General features: G+C 43.6%; 1 protein-coding gene across 1 annotated transcript in view; it reads left to right on the top strand.

Moving 5' to 3' along the window:
• Nucleotides 1-27,118, top strand: part of TJP2 (tight junction protein 2) — a 123,809-nt gene that overhangs the window by 4,571 nt on the left and 92,120 nt on the right. The window contains 1 exon segment of the mRNA XM_055311698.1: nucleotides 20,838-20,958. The gene's annotated coding sequence lies outside the window, so the exon portion shown is untranslated.

Below are 27,118 nucleotides of genomic sequence, written 5' to 3'. Positions count from 1 at the left end.
AGGGAGCCCGATGCGGGACTTAATCCCTGGACCCCGGGATCATGCCCTGAGCCAAAGGCAGACGCTCAACCTTTGAGACACCCAGGCATCCCAAGTGCTAGTGAATTTTAAAATGAGAGTAGAAATCTATCTCTTATTTTCATTTGGGAGAAATTTGTGATGCAAAAAAGACAGAAGCAGCTACATATTTGAGGTATCTAATACTTTTTAGATAACTGAATCTGTAATTCTTTCCTTTCTTTAGGCCATTAAAAACATAATTTTATTGGGACTCCTGGGTAGGTCAGTTGGTTAAGTGTCTGCCGCTTGATTTTGGCTTAGGTCATGATCTCAGGGTCAGCCCCAGTGTCTGGCTGTGCACTGAGGGTGGAGCCTGTTTAAGATTCTCTCTCTCCCTCTCTATCTGCCCCTCACCCCCAACTCTCTTTTTCTCAAGAAAATAAATAATAATTTTATGGAGATATAATTCACATGCCATATAATTCACCTATCTAAAGTATGCAATGCATTGGTTTTATTCCCAGAGTTGTGCAACCATTACCATAATCAATTTCAGGACATTTTTTTTTTTTAAGATTTATTTATTTATTTATAGAGACACACACACACAGAGAGGCAAAGACACAAGCAGGGGGAGAAGCAAGCTCCATGCAGGAAGCCTGACGTGGGACTCGATCCCGGGCCTCCAGGATCACGTCCCGGGCTGCAGGCGGCACTAAACCGCTGCGCCACCGGGGCTGCCCAATTTCAGGACATTTTTATTGCCAGGTATTCTAAAATGAATACCACTCCTCCATGAACCCTTTCCACCCCTTAGCTGGCATCTCCCAATCCCTTTCCTTCCCCAGGCTAAACAGCCCGGATCTACTTTCTGATACAGATTTGCCTACTTAGGACATTTCTTTTTTCTTTCTTTCTTTCTTTCTTTCTTTCTTTCTTTCTTTCTTTCTTTCTTTCTTTCTTTCTTTATTTCTTTCTTTTCTTTTCTTTTTTTCTTTTCTTTTTTCTTTCTTTCAAGATTTTATATTTATTCATGAGAGACACAGAGAGGCAGAGACACAGTCAGAGGAAGAAGCAGGCTCCCTGCTGGAAGCCCAGTGCAGGTCCCCAGATCCCCGGATCACACCCTGAGTCGAATGCAGATGCTCAACCACTGAGCCACCCAGGTATCCCTACTTTTATTCTTTTTTGAAGGGAAACTAGGGATGTCTGGGTGACTCAGCGGTTTAGTATCTGCCTTTAGCTCAGGGCCTGATCCTGGAGTCAGGGGAGGGATCGAGTCCCACATCAGGCTCCCTGCATGGAGCCTGCTTCTCCCTCTGCCTGTGTCTCTGCCTCTCTCACTCTCTCATGAATAAATAATAAAATCTTAAAAAAAAAAATAAAAGGAAACTAGACAGAGTAAGGAAAATCAGTTTTGAATAGATTCCCTAATTGCCGTGGGTTAGAACAATGAAAACGTAAATTGAGCCTTTTGCTCTTTTTGAAATTTATTTCAGTTTTGGCTCATCTTTTTATTTGCCATAGGGCTTCGTGCATGTGGTACCTGATGTTCCCAATGATTTGAGTGAAGAACTAATGAATATTATAGTTTCTTTGAAATGAAGGGGAATAAGCAGGCAGGGATCTATTATCCTACGTGCTGATTTAATGCACAGTAAGAATCATGCACCTCTCAAATGTTAGTAATACACCAAAGTGTGCACATCAAACACACACACACAAAAATGCATTGGTGCTAATGATGGACATTTTAAACACTTGAATGAAAATATTGTTTGATATTGTGTGGGTTAATATTTGTCCATTCTACTTATTAAAATATACTTTTTTAACGATTTATTTAAAAATAAATTTAAAAATTATATGCATTGGTTTTTAGTATATTCCCAGATTTAATTTCTTTTAAAGATTTTATTTATTTATTCATGAGAGACACACAGAGAGAGTCAGAGACACAGGCAGAAGGAGAAGAGGCTCTCTGCGAGGAGCCCGATGTAGGACTTGATCCCAGGACCCCTGGATCACAACCTGAGCCAAAGGTAGACGTTCAACCACTGAGCCACCCAGGTGCCCCACGGATAGACATTTTTGCATGAGTTAGTTAATTTTGTTTTTTCTTTCCCAAGCTGCAAGGCAGTGTTTTTCTCTGTAGTCATGTGGAGAATTGCCTTCATGCTCTACAGTCACAAAATAATTACGAATTTAAAAAATACCTCTTGCATTTTGGAGGCCTACCATATCGAACTTGGGTTGTGCTCTTTTGATCTTGTATTACTGGTAAATATAGGCAGCAGTAAGAGAAAGAGGGAATTCACCTGGATTTAGAAACATTTGAGAAATGTTTGAGAAAGCCACAGGGTAAGCAAGTGGAAGTGTGTAGTGCGGTGGTTCTCAAACGTCAGCTGCATCTGAATCGCCTGGAGGGCTTGTCGAAACACTGATCTGCAGCCCCAGATTTGAGTTTTTAACTTTGTATTCGGTAGGTCTGGGGTGGGGCTTGAGAATCTGCATCTCTAACAAGTCATCAGGCAATGCTGATGCTGCTGGTCTGGAGCTTTGTGTTTTGAGAACCAGTGGTCTGGAGGCATTTGGAGGCATCAGACTGGAGCAAGAGTGGGGAAGGGACAGAGCTGGAGGTCAGCTGGGTGCCCTGTGCATACAGGAGCTTGGTGGGGCCTAGATACCATACCATCTGAGGGAGGCAGACATAAGTGCTGGGAACTGAAATGTAGGGATGCGGTAGGGGCTGGATGCTGGAGGAAGAGAAGCCTCTGGGATACGGGAAGAAGGGGCAGAAGGCTATGAGGAGACCCAGGCCAGCTGGAGCCCATGAACTCTATGTAAACAGGAGAGTGAGGGCATGTGTGGGGCATTGGTTGCAGAGGTGGGAGGGACCGGGCTATAACCAGCTAGTGGGCTAGTGGGTGCTGTAGCTCTACAGTCCTACCTTTCTACGCCTTTTGGGAAGCCCAACATTACTGGGGTGTGGGATATGCTGCTTGAGGACTGCAGGGTCCAGTGTGAACTTTTCTCATAAGACCAGGGGCCCCTTTAGTCCTTCAGCCATAGCCCTGAAGTCATGACTGACCACTCGCCCTCTTCTTGCCTGTCACTACCAGTCGGACTCAGCCTAGCACCAAGGTGAGCTATGTCAACCAGAGGCAAGACTCCTTTATGCAGGCAGTGATCTTGAATTTTATTTTTCCTCCCTTCATGCATTTGGCTGCTCAGCTTAATAGCTTTAGGATCTGTGCTACCACGTGTCGAGTCTCCTTAGTGTGACTTGGTATAAGCCGATTCAGAGCGTGGGTGCTGACAGTCCATGTCATGAAGGTCAGCTTTGCTGCAGAAGAGAAACCCAAGAAGGACGTGGTGACCCAGCGCTATTTACTCTTCTCAAGCTGAGCTGTGTTCCACCTTTTCTGCTGGTTTCTTGCAGTCCAGACAAACATCCCCTTTTATTTTATATTTTATTTTAAAGGAATCTTCATTGTATCTGAGGATGCAGAGCATTTCTCTTTTGAGTTTTGGAAGAAGGCCAAATCCTGCCCAGGGGGTTCTGTGTTATCATTTGCCGGTACCTGTCATTGGCAGAGGAGAGGATGTACTGTCAGTGGCTATGAACTAGCTGGTCGGCCAGGAGCTGAGTTAGCCCCTGACTATTTGACACTCATCTATTTGTCCCAGATCCCACTCATCCAGTTGCACATCTTTATGTTCCTGCCTGGTTCCTGTGGGCTCTGGGTGTGTGAGTCCTGTCTTTCACAGGCAGGATTGGACAGGAAGCGTTTTACAACTTGGCTCCTTTGCAGAGATGGTGTCTTGGAGTCCCCAGGACCACCCCCAGTTTGAGTGATTTGTAAGAGGACTCACAAGACTTAGTACATGTACTGTGATGCATCCATTACGGTAATGGACACAGAGCAAAATTGGCAAAGGGAAAAGGCACACGGAAAAAAGTCTAGGTTTGGCTACGTCAGCATTCCCTGTAGAGCATGTACCAGAAGTTCAGGTTCCCAGATGGGAAGCTGGTATTAGGGTAAATTACATTGTTTGTGCAACAGTTTAGGGCCAGTGAGCCACTCTTATCAGCTCTAGGAGTGGTGGGAATTTTCTCCAAATCAAGTTTTCAGACTCCAGCCAAGGGCCAATCTTATAAGCATCTCTTCAAAGTGTGTTAAAACTATTTTGCATACTGATGGGGATGAGGGTGCAAGGTGAGGATGGTGCTAGGAGCACTTGAGGAAGGGGTCTGTCCATGCAGCTTGGGTCCAGTGCCACAGGAGCTTTGCTCTGTCTGACCAAATCACAGGAGGGTGGAAATGAACTTGGGGTTTGTACTCAGATCTTTATTTTATTTTTAAAAGATTTTATTCATTCATTCATGAGAGACACAGGCGAAGGGAGAAGCAGGCTCCCTGCAAGGAGCCTGATGCGGGACTCAATCCTGGATCCCAGGATCATGACCTGAGCCAAAGGCAGATGCTCAACCGCTGAGCCACCCAGGCATCCCAGATCTTGATTTTAGGATGACAGCTAGGATTCCTTCGCTGCAGGGACAAAGAAGGTGGCAGTACACATTAAAAAAGAAAGCCCTGTTCATTCATTCTTTTCATTATAACTTAAAAAAAAAATGTCCTGGGGTACCTGGGTGGCTCAGTCAGGTGAGCATCCAACTCTTGATTTTGTCTGGGATTGTGGTCTCAGGGTCATAAGAGCAAGCTCCTCACTCAGCAGGGAGTCTGCTTGAGATTCCCCCCCCCGCCCCGCCCCCAATTTTCTCTCTAAAATAAATAAATAGGGCAGCCTGGGTGGCTCAGTGCTTTAGCGCCACTTCAGCCCAGGGCCTGATCCTGGAGATGCAAGATTGAGTCCTGCATCCAGCTCCCTGCATGGAGCCTGCTTCTCCCTCTTCCTGTGTCTCTGCCTCTTTCTCTCTCTCCCTGTGTCTCTCAGGAATAAATAAATAAAATCTTAATAAGTAAATAAATAAATAAATAAAATCTTAAAAAAGAAGTAATCTCTACTCCCAATGTGGGGTTCAACTCATGACTCTGAGATCAAGAGTTGCTCTCCCATGCACTTATTTATTCTTAACACATGCTCTTTTTTTTTTTTTTTTTTTTTTGACACATGCTCTTGATCCCCGTACTCTACCAGGCAATGTGCCAGGTGCTAGGGATAGAATGGTGAGCAGAGCAGAGTCTGCTCTCGTGAGACCCACCTTCTAGAGGGAGACAAATAAGTGGCAATTACATTTCATTATGGTGGTGACATACCAAGGGCCCCAAGGCACCTACCCAGGCTTAGTGGGTGTCAGAAGACATGAATTTTATAATCAGACCAACCTGGGTAGGAATCACGCCTCCACTACTTATTACCTGCATGGCCAGGGGCAAATTGCTTAGTCACATGGTGCCTGTGTGTCATCTGAAAACAGGGAGACTTTATAACCAATTCTTAAGCTGGTGTGAAAATCGAACAAGGTAATGCATGTAGAATGCTATCTCAGTGATTGGAACGGTGGATGTGTTTGCTACATCCTGGTTTAGTGACATCTGGGCAGGGGGAGGACTCTGTTAGCCGGAGGGAAGAGTATCTGCCATATGCTTGTTGGTGTAGACTCTACTGCCTGCCTCCCTCCAGTCCTGGGCTCCAAGGTGCTCACTCTGCTGGTCTGACAATACTCTTCGCTGTTATGAGCTCCGTAGAACCTAAGTCGATAAGTATTTGCTGAGGAAAGAATGATTCTGGCTAGTACTTGGATAGCACTTCAACTGGTCCAGGTCCTAAGAGTTTTGCATATGTTTGTAAAATTTAATTCTCACCCAATCTTAACAGGTGGGTGCTATTATTATTCTCTTTTACAGATGAGGAGACTGAGGCCCAGAGAGTTTAAAAGACTTGCCAAGGCCACTCAGCTAATCAAGCGTGAAACTGTGATTCAAACACAGGCAGTCTGGTTCTAGAGTGCAGGGTCTTAATCGTTATACCTTGCTGCCCTCTTAATGAGGAAGTAAAACCTAATAGTATTGGGTATCTGTCATGTGCTGGTTCCTGAGCAAGGAGAGGTACAAGAGATACAAAGATAGAGTAGGATATCGTACCTACCTTCTGGCCCATCATAGAATGCTCAGGGAGACGGGTCTGTAAAAACATAATTTTTTGAAGCCAGTTAAAATGTATTGAGCCCTTGGGATGCCTGGGTGGCTCAGTGGTTGAGCATCCCTTTGGCTCAGAGCGTAATCCCAGGGTCCTGGGATTGAGTCCTGCATTGGGCTTCCTGCTTGGAGCCTGCTTTCTCCCTCTGCCTGTGTCTCTGCCTCTTTCTCTGTGTGTCTCTCATGAATAAACTAAAAAAAAAAAAAATTCAAAATATAGGAAAATTTTAAATGAAATGATTTTGAATTTTTAAAAAGATTTTATTTATTTTTTCATGAGAGACAGAGACAGGCACAAGGAGCCTGATGTGGGACTTGATCCCAGGTCTCCAGGACCACGCCCTAGGCCTTAGGTGGTGCTAAACCACTGAGCCACCCGGGCTGCCCATGATTTAGGAATCTTGTGGAGTTTCAGGATCCTGACTATTAGGGGGCACATGGAAGCTCAGTGAACCCAAGAGGTCTTCTGTTTTCTGGTTGAGATGTCTAGGGGAAAACCCAACTCATGAAGAAGAGGATTAGAAGGACAGTGGAGCCAGCATGGTGGTGGTGGTGATGGTGGTGGAGCTACCGGAAAAGGAGAAGGAGAAGAGGGTGTTTTCTTTCTACAAACCTCACATTGGGATCCCCTGGAAACAGCAGATTGGGAAAGAGGAAGGAGAGAGAAGAGGAAAGCCTGTAGCCAGGAGGAGGGTGTGAGGGGAGGGTGAGACCCTCCTGTCTCAGAGGAAGCAGCACCAGGGATCCAGGGACCACGGGGCAGATGCTCCATTCAGATCATTGGATGCAGGAGTATCCAGTCTAGAAGGCACTAGAACAGAGTAGGGACAAGTCAGACCTGGCCTAGAGTACTGACCCTGCGATTTGGGGGCTCTGTGATCTAGGGCAGTCTTCTCAATCCTAAGCCTTAGTTTCCTCCTTGTAAAAGGGGGACGGTAACGCTGCCTTCTCACTGTATTGGTGTGGCTGGAGTTTTGTTGCCCTTTTGGATATTCTTGGTCTCAGGTCTGCAGCTTCCCGTCCTGAATGGGTGAGTTTTTGTCCAGCCTCCCTTATTCTCAACCGAGGATCACGAGCTCTTTTCCCAAGGGACAGAATCTGGTTCTGAGAAGAAAGGGTCCCTCCAGCTTCTCAAGGTCTTTGAATCTCTTTCTGTAGAGTTCCAGCTCTTTGTATTCACTGCTCATCTTGTTATTTGCTTCAGACCTTTCCTCCTCTGGCTCTGCCTCCACGGGTAATAAGCCCATTATGCCCCATTTCTTTTTTCACAACAGTGTCCCATCATTTCATTTCCTCTCCTGGGGGATCTGGACCACACTTACAATTCAGGTTTGCTCAATCTGGCTTTGTTGGGATGACCTGTCAAGTGTGCTTTGCTGTTCTCTTCTTCCACAACGTGGGTGTAGATTGATTTTTCTCTCCATCCTGGGTGGTGAGATACATGCTTGATTTTAGAATGAGTCAGTTTCCTCCTCGATCTTCATGCCTTGTTGTGAACAAAGACTACATCCCCTGATTCCACTTACCACCCTGTTCTCTTCCTGCAAGAGAAGCTGATCTCGAATGAGTGAGTTCCACCAGACCCTTGCACTGACCCCACACATGGGCAGAGTGCTGTCTGCACATCACTGGTCTTTCTCAGTTGTACATAATACTTTTTTTTTAAAAGATTTTATTTATTTATTCATGAGAAACACACAGAGAGAGAGAGGCAGAGACACAGGCAGAGGGAGAAGCAGGCTCCATGCAGGGAACCTGATGCGGGATTTGATCCTGGGAACCCCCGGATCACGCCCTAGCTGAAGGCAGACGCTCAGCCACTGAGCCACCCAGGTGTCCCTGTACAGAATACTTTTAAGTGCAATCTTCTTGAATCCTTGTTTTAATGGATTCAGCTTCTGCTACCAGAGACCAGCTCATTCTCACAGTATCAGGCATTGGCTCATCTTGAACATGGAGGATTTTTTAACTAGTTGATTTGCTATGAAGCCTATGCTGGACCAGATCCCAGGCTGGACATGTCCAGGCCATCAGGTACTTCTAGGTTTCTGTCTTTTTCCATCACATGGCAAAACTTCATGAGAGTTTTACATTTTTGTCACTTCAGGCAGTGTTATGAGTTGAATTGTATTCCCCCAATACCCCCTAAAATTCATCTGTTGGGATGGATTTCTGTTCTGGATGAAGTACTGTTCTAGTACTTCAGAATGTGGCCTATTTGGAGATAGGGTTTTTACAGAGGTAATCAAGTTAAAATTAGATCATTAGGGTGGGCCCTAATCCAATATGACTAGTGTTCTTATAAGAAGAAGTTTGGACACAGACACATACAGAGGGAAATTGATGTTAAGACACAGGATGGAGAAGGCCATCTATAAGCCAAGGAGAGAGCCCTGCTCATGGCTCTCAGAAGGAACCAGCCCTGCCAACACCTTGTTCTTGCACTTCCAGACTTCAGAACTATGAGATAATTAAGTTGCAAGTTTTCTGTTAGTTAAGGTCCCTAGTCTGCAGTACGTTGTTAAGGCAGCCCTAGCAAACTAATTCAGACAGAATAAGAAAATCTGCCTGAAACCAGGTGAACTGTTAATACAGCAGCTGTCACGGCTCACGCCGCCTCCTCCCACTGATATCCCAGGAGAGCGAGCCTGGGGCTCACATAATCAGGTTCTTCTGATTAAACTCCACAGTCTCTTCTGGGTTCACCAGGATTATAGTTTCAGGGCTGAATGAGGCTCCTCATCTTGGGGCTCCACTCTGAGGCTCTGTGTCCAGCTCAGCCACAACACTGATCCCTGAGCAGGGCTCTGCCTGGAATCAAACCTGTTTCTGACAACCAGGAAGGCCATTACTGCAGAGGGTTGGGGTCAGGCCTGGATCCATGTGGAAGTTGACACCCTCAACTGCCAGGACTCCTTTCCTTTAATTAACTCTTTCCATGGCCCAGAGGACCCACCCTATCCTCTGGAAGTGCTTGAACACATAATTTAAACTCACTGTGTTTCCAGTTTTGATAGATTGAAGCAGAAAGTATTTGAGAGGGCAGAAGAAGGAGTAACCTAGCCAAGTCTGGGGGATGTGGGGGTGGTGGGGTTCAACCAAAGAGAGCTTTCTGGAAAAAAATGAAGCTGTAACTAGTTATCAAGGAAAAGAAAATAACATATTTACATGGTATATGCTCTATGCTGCACATGTGCTAAATACTTTCCACATAATGACTGATTTAGTATTATGAGATCAGTGCTATTATTAACCCCATTTACAGATGAAAAAAGTGAGACAAAGAGACATTAAGTGACTTGACCAGGATAAGAGCTCATTAGAGGTGGAGCTCGATTTCAGTCCTGGGCAGTGTGGTGCCCCGGTTCAGGCTAGGGAACAGAGGGGTGTGTCAGCAGGGGGACTGTGGGATTGTGTGAACTACGCTTCCCAGCTGCTGGTAGCTGACTGTTATAGCTCAACACTTCAGAGCTGGTGTCCCTAACAGGTTCTAGAGACTTTGTCCCTTTCCTGAAATTGCAGAGCAGAAGTGACTAATATCCTCCTAATCCAACTAATGGCCCAGCCCTTCTCGACTGAAGCCAGCTCCCATCAGTGTTTTAAATTCTGTGCATTGCCTCCTGGCTCTTCTGTGCCCAAGCAAGAGAAGTGCTAGAGTCCTACAGCTCTAGGTTCAGAGTACACATGTAGCACGAACACAGTTTCTTCCAAAAGCAACAGGAGCCGATTTCCCTGCACGAGGGGTGGAAAGTTTTTTATTTCTTAGGAATGAGGAATCCATGAATTATTATGTATGCACATAATTTGGGAGGAACAATTAAGTAATATTAATGTTGGCTATTAATTATTCAGTAGCAGAGGTTAAAAATCTGGGAACTATTTTAAGGGAGAACCCCTGTGGTTGGTGGATACCACCTGAGCAGGGCCTGCAAGACCCAGTGTTCTCTTTTTCAGGGTTTCTATCACTCACGCCAGCCCCTGGGTCCTTGTTCCCTTCAGCCACCCTGTTTTTTTCAGTCTCTATTTTTTCCTACAAAACTATTCAACCTTGGGCTTTTCTGCTTCTTCAACTGTGTGCTGAAGGAAGTTGTCGGTGTATGGGCAGGTCAGAAGTTTGTAAGCCTATAGAGAAGAGAGGAAATGTTTTTTTTTTTTTTTAAGATTTTATTTATTTATTCATGAGAGACACAGAGAGAGAGGGAGGCAGAGACACAGGCAGAGAGAGAGAAGCAGGCTCCATACAGGGAGACCGACGTGGGACTCGATCCTGGGTCTCCAAGATCACACCCTGGGCTGAAGGCGGTGCTAAATCGCTGAGCCACCCGGGCATCCCGAGGAAAGGTTTCGAAGAGGTCTTGGGAGTGGAAAAAAGGACAGATGGCAGAGGTGGAAGAAAGGAGGAAGGAAAGCGATGACAGGCATCGAAGGCATATACATCATCCTCATGAATTATTAAAACCACCCCTGTGTTGTGGTTTTATTCCAGTTTTACAGATGATAAAACAGGCTCAGAAGGGTCAAGTAACTTGTTGGAGATCACTTGTTGGTGTTAAACAGCAGAGGTGGGACTCAGATCCAGTCTTCCCATGTAAACACATCTCTCTCCCTGTGTCATGGGGCTGGTATGAGTGGGCACCACGGGGCCAGGTGAGGATGGCTTCCAGCTCTCATGCCAGGTGAACCAGGACAAGGATTCAAGAAACAGAAAAAGGCAAGAAGTGGTGGTGGCTGCGGGCTGGGCAGGGGGTGATTTCAGACAAGTATTGGGTTGGGAAGGATAGGATTAAAATGATGCATTTGGTGGCATCTAGTTGAAGTTTGAATGGTTTGAATAAACCCAGTAGTGAGTGTATTCTGAAGATGACTGAAGAGAGCAGATGGGTTTGGACAGAGGCGAGTGAATCTGGGAGAGCCACAGCTAACGTTCAAGAACTCTGGTGATTCTTTTACATCGTGTAGCTTGTTTTTCTTACAGTGACTCTGATCGATCACTTGAGTAGCCAATACATAAAAATATATTATACATGAAGATATTAAGTGGGTAGATAATATAACGGGATGCATAAAGTCATATGGTTTATTTGCAGTAAAGCTTAAAAAAAAATAGCGGTTTCCCGCACTCTTCTACTTTTAGTTAGGGCTTTTTCCAGCTACCTGAAAAGCAGGCCACACCCTGTAAAACAGCCGATTTGGGACATTAGTTCATTTCCATTTTTATACTTCTAAAGCACAAGAACAGTTAAAATACCCAGGAAAGAAGGATGTCCACTGTTTTCCTCTGGCAGAAATAAAGTATAAATAATCAGTTCAAAGGGAACACCAGTCTGGTCTGTGAATTTTTATGTTCAATTTTAATCATGTAGACTAAAGTATCCTTGAGTATCTTACCCTGACTCAGAAGCTTTTGTTTTTGGATCATGTAGACCTAGAGTCATTTTTTTAAACAGATAAGTGATTTTTTAAAAAATATTTTATTTATTTATTTATTCATGAGAAACACACACACAGAGAGGCAGAGACACAGGCAGAGAGAGAAGCAGAGAGAGAAGCAGGCTCCATGCAGGGAGCCCGATGTGGGACTCGATCCTGGAACTCCAGGCTCACGCCCTGGGCCAAAGGCAGATGCCAAACCGCTGAGCCACCCAGGGATCCCCCAGATAAGTGATTTTAAAAATCAGATAGTTGGGGACACCTGGGTGGCTAAGTGGTTAAGCGTCTGCCTTCCGGCTCAGGGCGTGATCCTGGAGTCCCAGGATCGAGTCCCACATCGGGCTCCCTGCTTGGAGTCTGCTTCTCCCTCTGTGTCTCTGCCTCTCCCTCTCTGTGTGTCTCTCATAATAAATAAATAAAATCTTTAAAAAAATAAAAAAATAAAATAAAATCAGACAGTTGTAGCTGTAAAGAATTTCTAGAATTCGAAGGGAATTAACTAAATAAATACATATTTCTAAAGAGTTTCTAGACTTATAAAGAAAATGTCATATAAGTACATATCTGAGTGGGGGTATTTAGGCTAGATATTTGTTTTCTATGTTATTGTCCTGCATTGTCTTATGAAGGCGATCGCACAAAGATGACAGGTGTTTAAATGGATAAATAAATTATAAAACAGAACAATCCGTTTATGGAAGAAAGCAAATTCTTCCTAATTATTTGCTAGGACAGAGTTCTTTTCCTCATCAAAGACCCCATTTTAGTTTTGTATGAGGTCATCATAGATAAGAATCACTTCATAAGTTGTATGTGTGTGTTTGTTTGTTTTTTTCAGGTTTTATTTATTCATGAGAGACACAGTGAGAGAAACACACACACAGGCCGAGGCAGAAGCAGGTTCCATGCAGGGAGCCCGATGCGGAGCCCCATGTGGAGCCCGATGCGGGACTCTGGGATCACACCCTGAGCCAAAGGCAGACACTCAACTGCTGAGCTCCCCAGGCATCCTAAGATGTGTGTTAAATGCATACGAAATTCCTACAGAAAATGAAACGTTAAAACAGGCCATTTATAAAGTATTGTGTTCACTTTCACCCAAGTAAAACAGCTGCCAGTGGATAACGAGTTTAACTTGACTTTTTTTGTTGTTGCTAGCTCAGGCTTCCTTTCTTATTTGAGAGGGCTGTATAGTAATTTTTATCACGCGTCATTAGAAATACAATTTGTTAGAACAAAGACTGTTGTGTAAGTATAATTACATCTTCCTGTATGATTAAATGAAGGCTGTATTGTAGCTTTTTTCAGCGGTGGCAGCTGTAGCAAACCAAGTTCAGCCTATAAAAGAATTCCTGTGACTAACTGGTACTAATTGTTTACGGAACAACCAGTGGGAGTAATATTCATGAATACTATGGAAATGAAATATTCTGAGACCAAGTGGTTTACCCCTTGTTTTCACCACTCTGCTGTGGTTAGATGATATTCATTGTATAATCAGGCCAAGTGAAGTGGGAGTTCTTAGTCTTTCGTTGTTGAAATATGACTGCATTCGTCTGGTCAGGCCTCTTGTCTTCTAAATGGGAAATTGAGGCTTGAAAGGATCGAAGGGTTATTTAAATCACTGACCTTCAAATTTGTTTGCTCGGACACCCCATCACATTTTTTTTTTTAATTTTTATTTATTTATGATAGTCACACACAGAGAGAGAGAGAGGCAGAGACACAGGCAGAGGGAGAAGCAGGCTCCATGCACCGGGAGCCCGACGTGGGATTCGATCCCGGGTCTCCAGGATCGCGCCCTGGGCCAAAGGCAGGCGCTAAACCGCTGCGCCACCCAGGGATCCCTGGCATATCTATTTTTTTTTTTAATTAATTTATTTATTTATGATAGTCACACACACAGAGAGAGAGAGAGAGAGAGAGAGAGAGAGAGAGAGAGAGAGACACGCAGAGACACAGGCAGGGGAGAAGCAGGCTCCATGCACCGGGAGCCCGACGTGGGACTCGATCCCGGGTCTCCAGGACCGCGCCCTGGGCCAAAGGCAGGCGCCAAACCGCTGCGCCACCCAGGGATCCCTCTATTTTTAAATCAAAAAATTTTTAGGGACGCCTGGGTGGCTCAGCGGTTGAGCGTCTGCCTTTGATTCAAGGCTTGATCCCAGAGTCCTTCCTGCGTGGAGCCTGCTTCTCCCTCTGCCTATGTCTCTGCCTTTCTCATGAATAAATAAATAAAATCTTTAAAAAATTAAAAAAATTTAAAATTATTTTTATGTTTTAGCTTTTATTTAAATTCACGTTAGTTAACATATAGTTTATTATTAGTCTCGGGGTATAAACACACTCAAGTTAAATTTTTTTTTTCAAGTTAAATTTTTAATGGGTGAGAGAAAATAGGAAATAGATGGTTTAGCATTTTCTGTCAATACTCCAAGGACTTCTGGCATGTACATCCCACTTTGGAGACCACTGATTTAGGTCATTCAGGTTAAAAAACAAAACAAAACAAGATAAAGACAAAGAAACTTGCTATTGAGAAAAGAGAGAATTAGGGTGCCTGGGTGGCTCAGCGGTTGAGCATCTGCCTTCAGCTCAGGTTGTGATCCTGGGGTCCTGGGATCGAGTCCCCCATCAGGTTCCCTGCAGGGAGCCTGCTTCTCCCTCTGCCTGTGTCTCTGCCTCTCTCTGTGTGTCTCTTGTGAATAAATAAATAAAACCTTAAAAAAAAAAAAAGAAAGAAAGAGGGCAAGAAAGGTCCTCCAAGCTGAAGGGAGATATTTACAACAACAAGGAAGTGGTAGTCTCACCATCTCCAGACGATATATTTTTGTGCTATGGGAGCTTGCCTATGTTGCATTATAGAAGTATTTTAAAAGAAATTTAAAAAAAACCCAACCTAAACAGGATTGTGTCTCAATTTTTTTTAATTGTGTCTCAATTAATTAATCTTTGCTATTGACTCAGGCAAGTTTTTTTTTTATTTTTTAACTTATTTTTTTTCAGGCAAGGAGTTTATAGCATTTAGAAATGCCTTGCTATAAAATGACAACTGGAACTCCTTATTTGTCAAAGCACAGCTTTTCAGATAGAAGTAGAAGGAGCAAATCAGTTTCTGGTTTTAGTTCATCCAGAGGCATGCAGGCTTTTTGGACCAATTATTTCCAGACCTTGAAATAAATCACCTCCTGTGCCATTAGTACTTGAAGGATTAGCAGCCTCAAAGATTTATGTGCGGATTAATTGGGGAGTGTATGTTAGATTGCTGTGTTTAGAACCACGGTTGTCCTGCAAGTCATTTTCATTAGTGCTTTATTCAAAATTCTTTAGCCTTATATAATACTGACGTTGCAGGGAAATCCGAATGAGCCTTTTCTTTTTCTTTTTTTTTTTTTTTAATTTATTTGTGGCTTGGCCTCAGCCTTGCCACCACCCTCACCCCACACTGTAGGGGTACACAGCGAGAGGTACACAGAACATCTAAAAGCACAGGGGCTTTGGGTAGCGCAAAGATGACTTCAATTGCTTCAGCTGATCAGTGCCCAAAATGTACATGACCTTTTACTGAGAGAGACAAGATGAGGTACAAGAAGTACATGGCCATCCTGGAAGCCGCAGTGGGTATCACCCCACTTAACAAAAGAGAGCTTCTTCCTGAGAGCAGAAGACATGTGAATCTCTGGCAGCACCCCGGGTAAGCAGAGGAGGGCGGAAGATGCTTTGTGTGTGTTTGGGGGGTTCTAGACAGAGGGGAAGGGTCATCCCTGTCCTAAGGGTAATAGGTGGGGGAGTTCTTCACTGAGAACTTGTTTCTTCCTAGCACATAGGGCCTCGACAGACAGAATTAAAATAGTAATACAATTCATGGTAATAATAACTCTAAGAAAAATTCTAGTCTAGCAGTCAGGAAGATGAAGTAACGGGTGTTTTTTACATTTGGGTATTTTAATTTTCTGATTTTGACTTTTTCTTTTTTACATGGTCTATACATAGAGCAGTTCTTAAAGATGAGTCAGTGTGCCTTATTTTTTCCCTACGATGCAAGTATTGTTCTGATTAAAGTGTACATATGGAATGTTTTGGATAAATACTTTTTATTTTGCTTTATGTCTCTTTCTAATGCCCCACTAATTAACCACACTGAAGAAAGGTTTAGATGTTTTCTTCTGAATGGTTAGAGTCCTGGATCCCTATTTTCTTCTCTAAAGTCCCTTTTGTGTCTTTTACACATTGAAGAGAAGTTTAATTTAAGGTGTTAAATGGCAGATAGTATTTTTAGGGACTGAACTCAATTTTTTTTAAAGATTTTATGTATTCATGAGAGACAGAGAGAGAGAGAGAGAGACAGACAGACAGGCAGAGACGCAGAGACATAGGCAGAGGGAGAAGCAGGCTCTCTGCAGGGAGCCTGATGTGGGACTCTATCCCGGGACTCCAGGATCATGCCTTGAGCCAGAGGCAGACGCTCAACTCCTGAGACACCCAGACATCTCAATTTTTAATTTTTTAAAAAGATTTATTTACTTATTTGAGAGAGAGCTCAGGAGCGTGGGGGGAATGGGGGAAGGGCAGACGGAGAGAGAATCTCAAGCAGACTCCCCACCAAGCAGGAACCCAGCATGGGGCTTCATCCCATGACCTTGAGATCACGACCTAAACCCAAACCAAGAGTTAGACGCTTGACCGACTGAGCCCCTGAACTTAATTTTTTTTAAAAAAAGACTTTATTTATTCATGAGAGACACACACAGAGAGAGAGGCAGAGACACAGGCAGAGCGAGAAGCAGGCTCCATGCAGGGAGCCCGATGTGGGACTCGATCCTGGGTCTCCAGGATCGCACCCTGGGCTGAAGGCGGTGCTAAACCGCTGAGCCACCATCAGGGCTGCTCCTGAACTGAATATTTAAATTGAATGAACCACATATTGGTTCTCACTCAAGGACCAATTAGAGGCATCTATATAGCTAATGCTCTTTCTTTTTAAAAAATAGAAAGTCACAAGTTATTTTTTTTTAAGGTTTATTTATTTAGAGAGCGAGAGTGGGAGAGAGAGAGAGCTTGAGCACGAGTGCGAGGGGCAGGGAGAGAGAGAATCCCAAGCAGCCTCCATGGCCAGCTCAGAGCCCAATGTGGGGCTCCATCCCACTACACTGAGATCATGACCCGAGCTGAAATCAACAGTGGGACACTTAGCCAATTGAATTACCCAGCTGTCCCAAGTCATTAGCTTATTTTTATCGTATAAACAATATACATTCATTAAGCAAGATTTTAAAAATACAAAAAAATAAGGGGGAAAATCATTCGTAATCGTATCTAAGAGAATTACTATAATCATTTAGGTCAGAAATTTTCAAAGGAGGGAGGGAGGGGGCAAGATTTGCCCCCTGGGGGACATTTGGCAACATCTGGGTACAATTTTGGCTATAATAACCTGGGGAGTTGCTGCTGGTATCTAGCGGGTGGAAGTCAGAGATGCTGTCCAACATCCTAAAATGGACAAAAGAATTATCCAGCCCAAAATGTCAAGAGTGCTGCTGTTGAGACATTTGATTTAAGTAGGTTTTTTCCCAATCTGCAAAAGGTAATTTTTATTAGAAATACATTAGATATCTCTTTAAGAAATTTTAGGGATGCTTTCGAATGGAATCCCGAGACCTCATCATCATCATTATTAACTGTTTTATTCTGTCTTGAGAGGGAAAGAAAGTGTATATATGTGCCAAGAGGGCAAAGGGTATATAGTGACCTTGGGAGAGTCCATGTGGGTTAATGTTTAGTGAGGACCATGGAAAACATGTCATAATGACCAAATATGGTTCTGTAAGTAGCCCCTAAAGATGGGGCATACTGTAGCTTGGACTTTTGTCCCAGAATGGTGGAAGTTAAGAGCTGGGAGGACCTTTTGTCACAGACAGCAGACAGGTTTCTTATGTCATACCAAAGCCAGTTGATGTGTGGGCTGCTGAGAGTGTCGAGTGAGGAAGAGTACCCAGGTCAAGTCTGAGCTTAGCAGAAAAGAAATATTGTGATTGATTAGGGACATACTAATGTGGAAAATTGGAGAGGTGCAACATGTGTCTATATCTTCATCACTCCCTAATTCTAATTTGGTCTTTGATTTTTACAACTGTGAAACCGAGACCCATTTGAGTCACCATGATTGAGGGCTTGGCCCTCAGACGGCAACTGGATGTTCTTGGTTTCTGGCTCAAGATCGTTCCTTAAGGGATTCTCCCTAGACAGACCCACAGGATTCAGATGTGTAAATGGATTGCCACATTATTAATTTCTTTTTGAGATACCTTTTCTAGCCATTGGAATGAGTAAGTAACCTAAGTAAAACCATCTCTGCTTCTCCTCATTTCCCCAAGTCAAGCCAAACAGAAGTCAAACTATTCATTCCAAAGTGATTTTTTTTAAAAGATTTTATTTATTTATTAACGAGAGAGAGAGAGGCCACGACACAGGCAGAGGGAGAAGCAGGCTCCATGCACCAGGAGCCCGACGTGGGATTCGATCCCGGATCTCCAGGATCGCGCCCTTGGCCAAAGGCAGGCGCCAAACCGCTGCGCCACCCAGGGATCCCCCCAAAGTGATTCTTAATAAAGAAAGTTGAATGTGCTCTCTCTCTCTTTCCTCCTCTCTCTCTCGTTCTCTCTCTTTTAAGAGACATTTCCTGAAACCTGATGAAATAGCACAATGTCACAGGACAATGAGATCTTTCTTGTATCTGTAATACTTTGAGTTCTTTAAATACACATGGACTAAACATTGTTCTGCTGGTTCTCATTCTTTTGTTTGCTGACTCCCTTTTCACCTAACAGTCTTCCTTTGGACATGGGAATATCCTTCATTAAGCTTTTAACAAACTCTCCCTTCTGTGAATTCTAGCAGGGGTTATCTCCTCCTGATTAATTTCACTAATCAGTTCTAAATCTTGCAGAGCAGTTTGGTGTCTTGTTTCTCATTCACATGTACATTTTAATAAAATCTTAAAAAAAAAAATGAATGGCTTCTCCGTGTGCACATTTACCCCAAAGCATGAGACATGATAGGTGCTCAGCAAACACTTGCCAGTGCTTAACTCAATTTCAGTATAGTCACAAATAAAAAAAAAAAATGTTTAAAGGAATTGACATTCAAACTTAAAAATACTTATCCACCTATGGATTTCCCTTTTATTCCTTTTTTTTTTAAGATTTTATTTATTTATTCATGAGAGAGAGAGGCAGAGATACAGGCAGAGGGAGAAGCAGGCTCCATGCAGGGAGCCCAACGTGGGACTCGATCCTGGGTTTTCAGGATCACACTCTGGGCCAAAGGTGGTGCTAAACTGCTGAGCCACCTGGGCAGCCCTGGATTTCCCTTTTAAAAGTTTGTCAAGTTTTTCATGTTTCTTGACATTAATTTTACGTATCTGTTAATGCTATTGAAAACTCTATATATATGAATATAGTTTAGTTCTTTCTCAAGCTATTTCTCAATTTAAAAGTAGCCCTAGGGATCCCTGGGTGGCGCAGCGGTTTAGTGCATGCCTTTGGCCCAGGGTGCGATCCTAGAGACCCGGGATCGAATCCCATATCGGGCTCCCGGTACATGGAGCCTGCTTCTCCCTCTGCCTGTGTCTCTGTCTCTCTCTCTCTCTCTGTGACTATCATAAATAAATAAATAAAAATTAAAAAAAATAAAAAATAAAATAAAATAAAATAAAAAATAAAAGTAGCCCTAGTCAATATTGGTGTATTTTAGACATGGTTGATTGTTGGTGGTTCCTATACATGTCAAAAACCTTGGGAATATTATCAAAGAAAGTTAAAACCAAGATGTTTTAGAAATGTGGAAGACTGATTTAATTAAAAAGCAACCTGTTTCAATACAAGAAACAAGCACTTTTTGGAGCTGATACCTGTAGAAAAATTTCATGGTAAGGTCAAAAGCATAAGAAAGCCCATCTTGATTTGCTGGCCATTTATTTATCTTTGGAAGTAATAATAGAAACCATGCCTGTGCTGGGCTGTAATCCTGTTGCTTGCTTTGTAGGATGTCCAGATGGCGTTGCTTTAGCCAGTGCCTACATTTCCTGCTGATGCTTGGAAGAGAAGGGAAATGTGTCCCCTGCCTGTATAAATAAAATCGACATTATCCTTTATTTCTATTTCATTGTGTAGGGAGTGTTTTGCACAGATACCACAATATCACTTTGTCTAGCAAACAGAAGAGTATGCCCAGAACTGGTGAGAAGCCACATTCTTCCTCCCACTGGACATGACTGCCCTGTGTGAAGCTCCTGGGGCCCAGGCCTCACCCAGAAGTGAGCTTAACTCCTTGTGCAGTTTATTTATTTTTTGTTTTTTTAAGATTTTATTTATTTTATTTTTAAGATTTTATTTTATTTTTTTATGAGAGAGAGAGAGAGAGGCAGAGACACAGGCAGAGGGAGAAGCAGGCTCCATGCAGGGAGCCTAACGTGGGACTCGATCCCAGGTCTCCAGGATCACTCCCTGGGCTGAAGGCAGTGCCCAACCACTGGGCCACCCGGGCTGCCCTGTTTTCTCTATTTTTTAAAAAAGATTTATCCATTTATTTGAGAGAGAGAGAGAGAGAGAGCACATGCACAAGTGGAGGAGGGGCAGAGGGAAAGGGAGACTCTCAAGCAAACTCCCTGCTGAATACTGAGCCCAAAGCAGGGCTTGATCCCAGGACCCTGAGATCATGACATGAGCTGAATCAAGAGTCAGACACTTAACTGACTGAGCCGTCCAGGTGCCCCGCTATTGTTTACTTTAAAATGGAAAATTTTACATTAAGCGTATTTAATTGTAATTTAAAAAGTTTTCTCCAGATATTTTCCCACCTGCTAAGTATTCTTGTCACCTGAAGTTTTAAATATTTATTTATTTGAGAGAGAGAAAGAAAGAGAAGTGTGCAGGGTTGGGGGAAAGAATCTCAAGCAGACTCCCACTGAGCGTGGAGCCCAATGTGGAGCACCATTCCGTGACCCTAGAGCCAAAATCAAGAGTAGGAGGCTTAGCTGATGGTACCATCCAGGTGGCCCATGGTTTCTTTCTTGAAGTAATGAGAATGCTCTAAAATGGATTTTGGTGATGGTTGCTTAACTCTGTAAATATATTAAAAGCCATGTTATAAATGGCTGAATCACACAGTATGTGAACTTCAGTGCACTTCCCAAGATCTTACTGTGCTGGAAGTATGTTGGATTTTTAACCACCCTGTCTTTTTCAGGGTGCGGAGTACCACGTTATTATCGTCTCCCTGCGAGTGGGATTGGCCCTTCGGCTGTACCTCCTGGCACGAGCATTCCACAGAGCACAGACACGTGCTGGCAGGCAGCCTGCTTTTCCAGGTACTTGCTTTTTTCTCTCATCAACCTGGTTACTGGCTTTCCTCCACCTAAAGTTTGATGTAAATGATTTCGCATCTTAGAGGTAGTCAAGGGCACCTTTTTCTATGTTGCTGATAGAGGAACTGTTCAATATCAGAAAATTTCATTGTAACATGGTATTTACCAAGGAACAGAGACATCATACATGCATTTGTGGTCTGAATTGACATGTATAACTTTGCCATGATTGGATGAGAATTAATTTGAGCTCCTTCCTGGCCAGAGCATATAAATCTAACTCCTGTGGTTCAGAATAAATGCTTGGCAAGGTATTTTAGTGCCTGGGGTTATAGGTCATTCTAGCAAGTCCTGTTTTTTCCATTATCTTTGAGGTAGCAGAATTATGTAACAGTGGTAAGCACTTTGCTGAAAATATTAAAGACATCGGTTGCACTGGCTTCCAAAGATTAATTATGTACAAGCTTTTAGTGAAAGAACTAAGAGTGAGTATTATCTATTTACTGATTCAATTTTAAGTAGGAATTAAATGAGATTTACAAGGCATTACATTTTATTTTGACAGATGCTGGGATGTATTTGCTCTTAGTTATACTTTAACCCCTGATTATAGGCCAGTACGTGGTCCACTGGAATGAGGTTGGAATTTTTTTTTTTTTTCATGTGCTTGTTTCATAATTCCTGTTTGTTTGAGCTTAAAACCCCTGCCTGGGTAGATTCTAGCTCTTTGTCAGAGCTTGAGTTTAATAGAGTGTGAATGGCACACGCCAGGGTAGCAGAGAGCAAATCCCGGTGTTCCTGCACATGCCTTAATGTTTCTGAGTTCAGATCCATCATCTGTGAAAGAGAGGGTCAATATGACGCTAAATGAGTTAAAGTATATATAGCAAGAACTAGGCACACGCCAAGGTCTCTCTCGGAGTCTAGTTGTCCAAATGGGGACACTTGTGGGGAGGCCCTTGGTTTCCACTAAGCTGACCGGGCTTGGAGTGAGTTCTGTTTGCTGAGATGTTCTCTATGGAGCTCTTAAAGTTTCCAAACATAAGAAGACAGATACTTACCAAGAGTCCAGCAGTTTTCCTGAAACTAGACTTCTGGGTAGGATCTATTGATTTTGTCAAATGAATTAGAGGAGCAGTGTGGGGTGTGGCAAAGGGGGATGGTGCTGGCATTCATTGTCTCTAGGAGGGGGGAAGGCTCTTTGTGACTCAAACAAGCCCCTTCTAATTAACACTTCTCTGGTTCTGATTCCCTGTAGTACTGACCACAGGTCCTTTGATGTCAGTTAGTTTGCCCAAGACAGAGCCTTGCTCCAAAGCTCTTAACTGTGTAAAAACTTAAGCTTGGTTTCCTGGGGTGACTTAGCCTCAGGTGAACTTGGGTGGCAAGGATTTTTTCCAGAGCATCTCACATCATCTTAGTTTCAGATCCAGCAAGCATTTATTAAGAGCTTTTTATTTGCTAGGCACCGGGCAAGGTGCTTTTACCCATATTGTTTAACCTCAAAACAACCCTGAAAGGAAAGGTGTTATTTACAAATAAAAAACTGAGATTCACAGATTTTAAGTGATTTTCCCAAGGTTGCACAGACCCTGATCCCCAACTTCAGTGAGATTCCTCTAGTAACAGCTGACTGTATATACTGAGTTATACTAACTCTACAGAGCTTGGATACTTAACTCCTAAACTCAGAATAGTAGCAGATGTTTCTCAGAGCTTGTTCTTTTTTTTTTTTTTAAGATTTTATTTATTTATTCATGAGAGACACAGAGAGAGAGAGAAAGAGGGAGAGACACAGGCAGAGGGAGAAGCAGGCTCCATGCAGGGAGCCCGATGTGGGACTCGATCCTGGGACTCCAGGATCACACCCTGGGCCAAAGGCGGCGCTAAACCGTTGAGCCACCTGGGCTGCCCCATCAAGAGCTTGTTCTTTATTTATTTATTTATTTATTTATTTATTTATTTATTTATTTATTTATGATAGTCACACAGAGAGAGAGAGAGAGAGAGAGAGAGAGAGAGAGAGAGGCAGAAGCAGGCTCCATGCACTGGGAGCCCGACGTGGGATTCAATCCTGGGTCTCCAGGATCGCGCCCTGGGCCAAAGGCAGGCGCCAAACCGCTGCGCCACCCAGGGATCCCAAGAGCTTGTTCTGATCCATTGATGGTGACTGCCTGGAGTTAGGATTCTTAGGTCCTGTCCAAGCAAGAATGTTAGGGTCCGTTAGCATCCAATGCCTAGCATGGGTGGAGGAGGGTTCCTGTATCTCCTCCTGTTCCTTGATCTGAGGTTTCTGATCATGGTCTTCTGGAAGTATGTGAGTCTGAGCAGAGCTTCACTTCTTAGACATAGCTTCTCTTTGTTAGGTGATTTAGGGATCTCAGAGTTATCATAGACTCACCACATAATACAGGCTTAGGAAAGCCAGCTGAAGGTGGAAACTTAAACACTTTTACTTCTGTGCACCTGAGAGTCTCTCTGTCGTCCTGTCTCCCCAGGGGCTCCCCAGTCTGTCGGAACACTTAGGGAGCTCATGCCAGCAGCCAGACCTCCTCACACTGAATCGCATAGGTCCACATTAGTAGTGCTCACACTTTAGGGCATCAGAAACTCCTGGAGGACTGATTCAAGCAGGTCCCTGGGTCTCACCCCTCAGTCAGTGTGGGGTAAGGCCCAGGAGTATGCATTTCTAACAAGTTCCCAGCCAGGCCATACTTAGTTTCCAGACCTTACTTTTGAGAACCGTTAAACTAGAAAGAGCTAGTTTAGAGCATGGGCTTGTTTATAGATGGTATATGTGCCACTTTCCTTACCTGTGGTGAAGGGATTGTTTCCTCAAACGTTTAATGAGCATCTCAAGCAGCACACCTAAGGGAAATTTAGAGGGATAAAAGGCTCATCCCTGGGGGGCCTGGGAGTCTAATTTGGAATCAGTAACTGCACTGCTGTGGAAGCAGTGCACTGCTGTACCTACCCCTTGTGTGGATGGGAGCAGAAGGCCTGAGGTGGTGACTATGTGAGGAGGGCCTCCTGGGGAAGGTGATATTTGAGAAGCAACCTGAGAATGAAAATTGCTGGCCACATGAGCAAAGTGGGGAAGGGAACTTGCAGAGCGGAGACTGTATAGTGTAGGCCCTGGAGGTGTTGCACCAGGCTAGAGGAAAGTTCTTGTGTGTGGTGAGAATCCCACTGTGATTCTAGTATTACAGGTGAAGCATCAAGCTATAGTGGCAACGATGAAAGCTTTTTATTTATTTGAGTTCTCACTCTAATGTAGTTGGTACAGTGATGAGTGTTTTATCTGCATTGTCCCGCCCTGCGAGGTGCAGGTCCAATTATACTCCTGATATGTGTTGGTTTCCTAGAGCCGTACAACAAAGTACCTCAAACCAGCTGGCTTCCATGATGGAAATTTCTTGTCTCAGTTCTGGAGGCTGGAAGTGTGAAGTCCAGCTGTGGGCAGACCTGTTTCCTTCTGAGGGTTGTGAGGGGAAGGTCTGTTCTGGGCATCACTCCTTGACTTGTAGATGCCTGTCTTGCCTGTGTGTGTGTCTGTATTTGTGTCCAAATTTCTCCCTTTTATAAAGACACCATTATATTGGATTAGGGCCCATGCTGAAGACTTCACTTTAACTTGACTAACTCTGTAAAGACCCTGTCTTTAAATAAGATCACATTCTGAGATAACAAGGGACAGGACTTCAACATGTGAATGTTGTGGGGAACACATACCATCACTTCATAGATGAAGAAACAGAGGCTCAGAGAGGTTAGGGAAGCTGCTCAGGTCACACTTGCCAGCTGCGTAGGTCAAGAACAGTTGGCTGGCTGGTGGTTATGGGTTAAACCTAAGAAGTAGCAGAACGGGGGCTTGTTCAAACACAGGCCTGTCTGACATCATAGCTGTGCTCTGTCAGCCAGTGCTTCACTGGCTTCTGGTGTTTGTTTCTGCCATGTTTCCTCAAGGTTCCCTGGGAACGCGGTGGCCTGGACCCAGGATGCCATGCTGCTAGCCTGTCAGTTTCTGGCTCCTGAGTTTCTGGATAAGATAGTCTTCCACTTCAGTTTTATATCTTAACCTGCTTGACTATGGGAAGTTATTAGAGCATATGAAATATTTAAAATTCATGAGGTCTTTTTAAGAAAATGTGCCATTTTTGCTGTTAAGATGTTAAATACTGGGGTGCCTGGGTGGCCCAGTCGGTTAAGTGTCTGACTTCTTCAGTTCAGGTCATGGTTTAGGGTCCTGAAATCAAGCCCTGAGTCGGGCTCCCTGCTCAGAGGGGAAGGAGCTTTCTCCTTCTCCCTCTGCCACTCCCCCTGCTTGTGGTCTCTCATTCTCTCTCAAATAAATAAATAAAATCTTTTTTTTTTTTTTTATTTATTTACTTATGATAGTCACAGAGAGAGAGAGAGAGAGGCAGAGACACAGGCAGAGGGAGAAGCAGGCTCCATGCACCGGGAGCCCGATGTGGGATTCGATCCCGGGTCTCCAGGATCGCGCCCCGGGCCAAAGGCAGGCGCCAAACCGCTGCGCCACCCAGGGATCCCTCAAATAAATAAATAAAATCTTTAAAACAAATGTTAAATACCTATAAATACAGAGTTTATCTGGTATAGTTGTTCTACTCTTAATGTCCTTCTCAAACAGCCTAAATGTAAATAATGTGTTTGTTAGCCCTTAAACTTATGCAAGTATATTTACTTGGAATTATTTTAGCATGTAGGGATTCAAGCACCTTGGCTGTCTATAAAGATTCAGACAAATAGTATTGTTGGTATCCACACAATAATTCCATATTTTCCTAAGTATTTAAAATATAAGACCATCACTCCAAATACTTATTTACAAAGACTTTGTTATTTTAGCAATTCAAGCAAGCTTTCATCATGACAAATTGGTATACCACTTAAGTGAAAGAAAAATAAAAAATAAGAAGGGTTTATTCAAACTTTTGAATGCATTAACTATAGCCTGACATGTTTTCCAAGCAAATATAGAGCATGTGGTTTACTCGTGAAATCAACAAGACAAAGTGGTGGCCATCTGGCTTATCTCTGGAAATTTGAGATGTCTGGATATTGTTAAGTAGAGCACATAGATGAGTAATCCTGAAGCTAGGTTCTAAAACAGAAATTTAATCATACTCCTGCATGTTTAAAATAATCCAGAACCTGGGAATAAGAAGATGACTAGGTGCTTTCCAAGCCAGATCCCTATCTCTTACTTTTTACAGCCAGGTTTCTTAAAAGGATTCTCTTTGCTTACCATCCCTTTTCCTCACCACCACCTGCTTATCTCTCTAACACTTCCTCCTTCACCTATTCCAGTCACTTGCGGTCCAGTAATGGTTCCAAGTACTCTACAGGCTAAGCACTGCACTGCCTGAGAAAATCTACATGGATCAGCGCTCTTCCCCAGCTAGGAGTTCGGTGTTAATTATACTCAGCAGTTATGCTGCTATGCATGCTGCCTGATTTGGGTGCCTGGTGCTGTGACTGTGTGCGGAAACCTAGAGACAGCTTATTTGATGATTCCCATTAGCCTGCTAAGATTGAGATAGAGAATTTGCAAGTAGCTTGTGCTTGGAAGGGGTGTCATCATTGGAGCTCTATTTTTTGGTCTTTTATCATTTAAAAAAAAGATTTTATCTATTCATATTCATTTATCTCACAGAGAAAGAGAGGCAGAGACATAGAGGGAGAAGCAGGCTCCCTGTGGGGAGCCTGATGCAGGACTCGATCCCAGGACTTTGGGATCATGACCTGAGCCTAAGCCAGAGGCTCAGCCCCTTAGCCACTCAGGTGCCCCCATCACGTTTTTATCAACAGAGTGGTCGGTGACAGCAGTTTCAAGTTTAGCCAAATTTTGATTTGTTTGGAAGTAATATGGTTGTATAGCAAGATTAGACAAAACATCCTGGACAGAATTTCCTTCACTTAATCATAATTATATTGATATCTTTAAAATTATTGATTTTAATAATATGCATAATTATTTGATTATAATTACTCCTGAGATCCCTGGGTGGCACAGCAGTTTGGCGCCTGCCTTTGGCCCAGGGTGCGATCCTGGAGACCCGGGATCAAATCCCATGTTGGGCTCCCGGTGCATGGAGCCTGCTTCTCCCTCTGCCTGTGTCTCTGCCTCTCTCTCTCTCTC

Source organism: Nyctereutes procyonoides, unplaced genomic scaffold (genome assembly GCF_905146905.1).
Source record: "Nyctereutes procyonoides isolate TBG_1078 unplaced genomic scaffold, NYPRO_anot_genome, whole genome shotgun sequence".
Classification (NCBI taxonomy): domain Eukaryota; kingdom Metazoa; phylum Chordata; class Mammalia; order Carnivora; family Canidae; genus Nyctereutes; species Nyctereutes procyonoides.
This window is presented reverse-complemented; position numbering and strand designations above follow the sequence as displayed.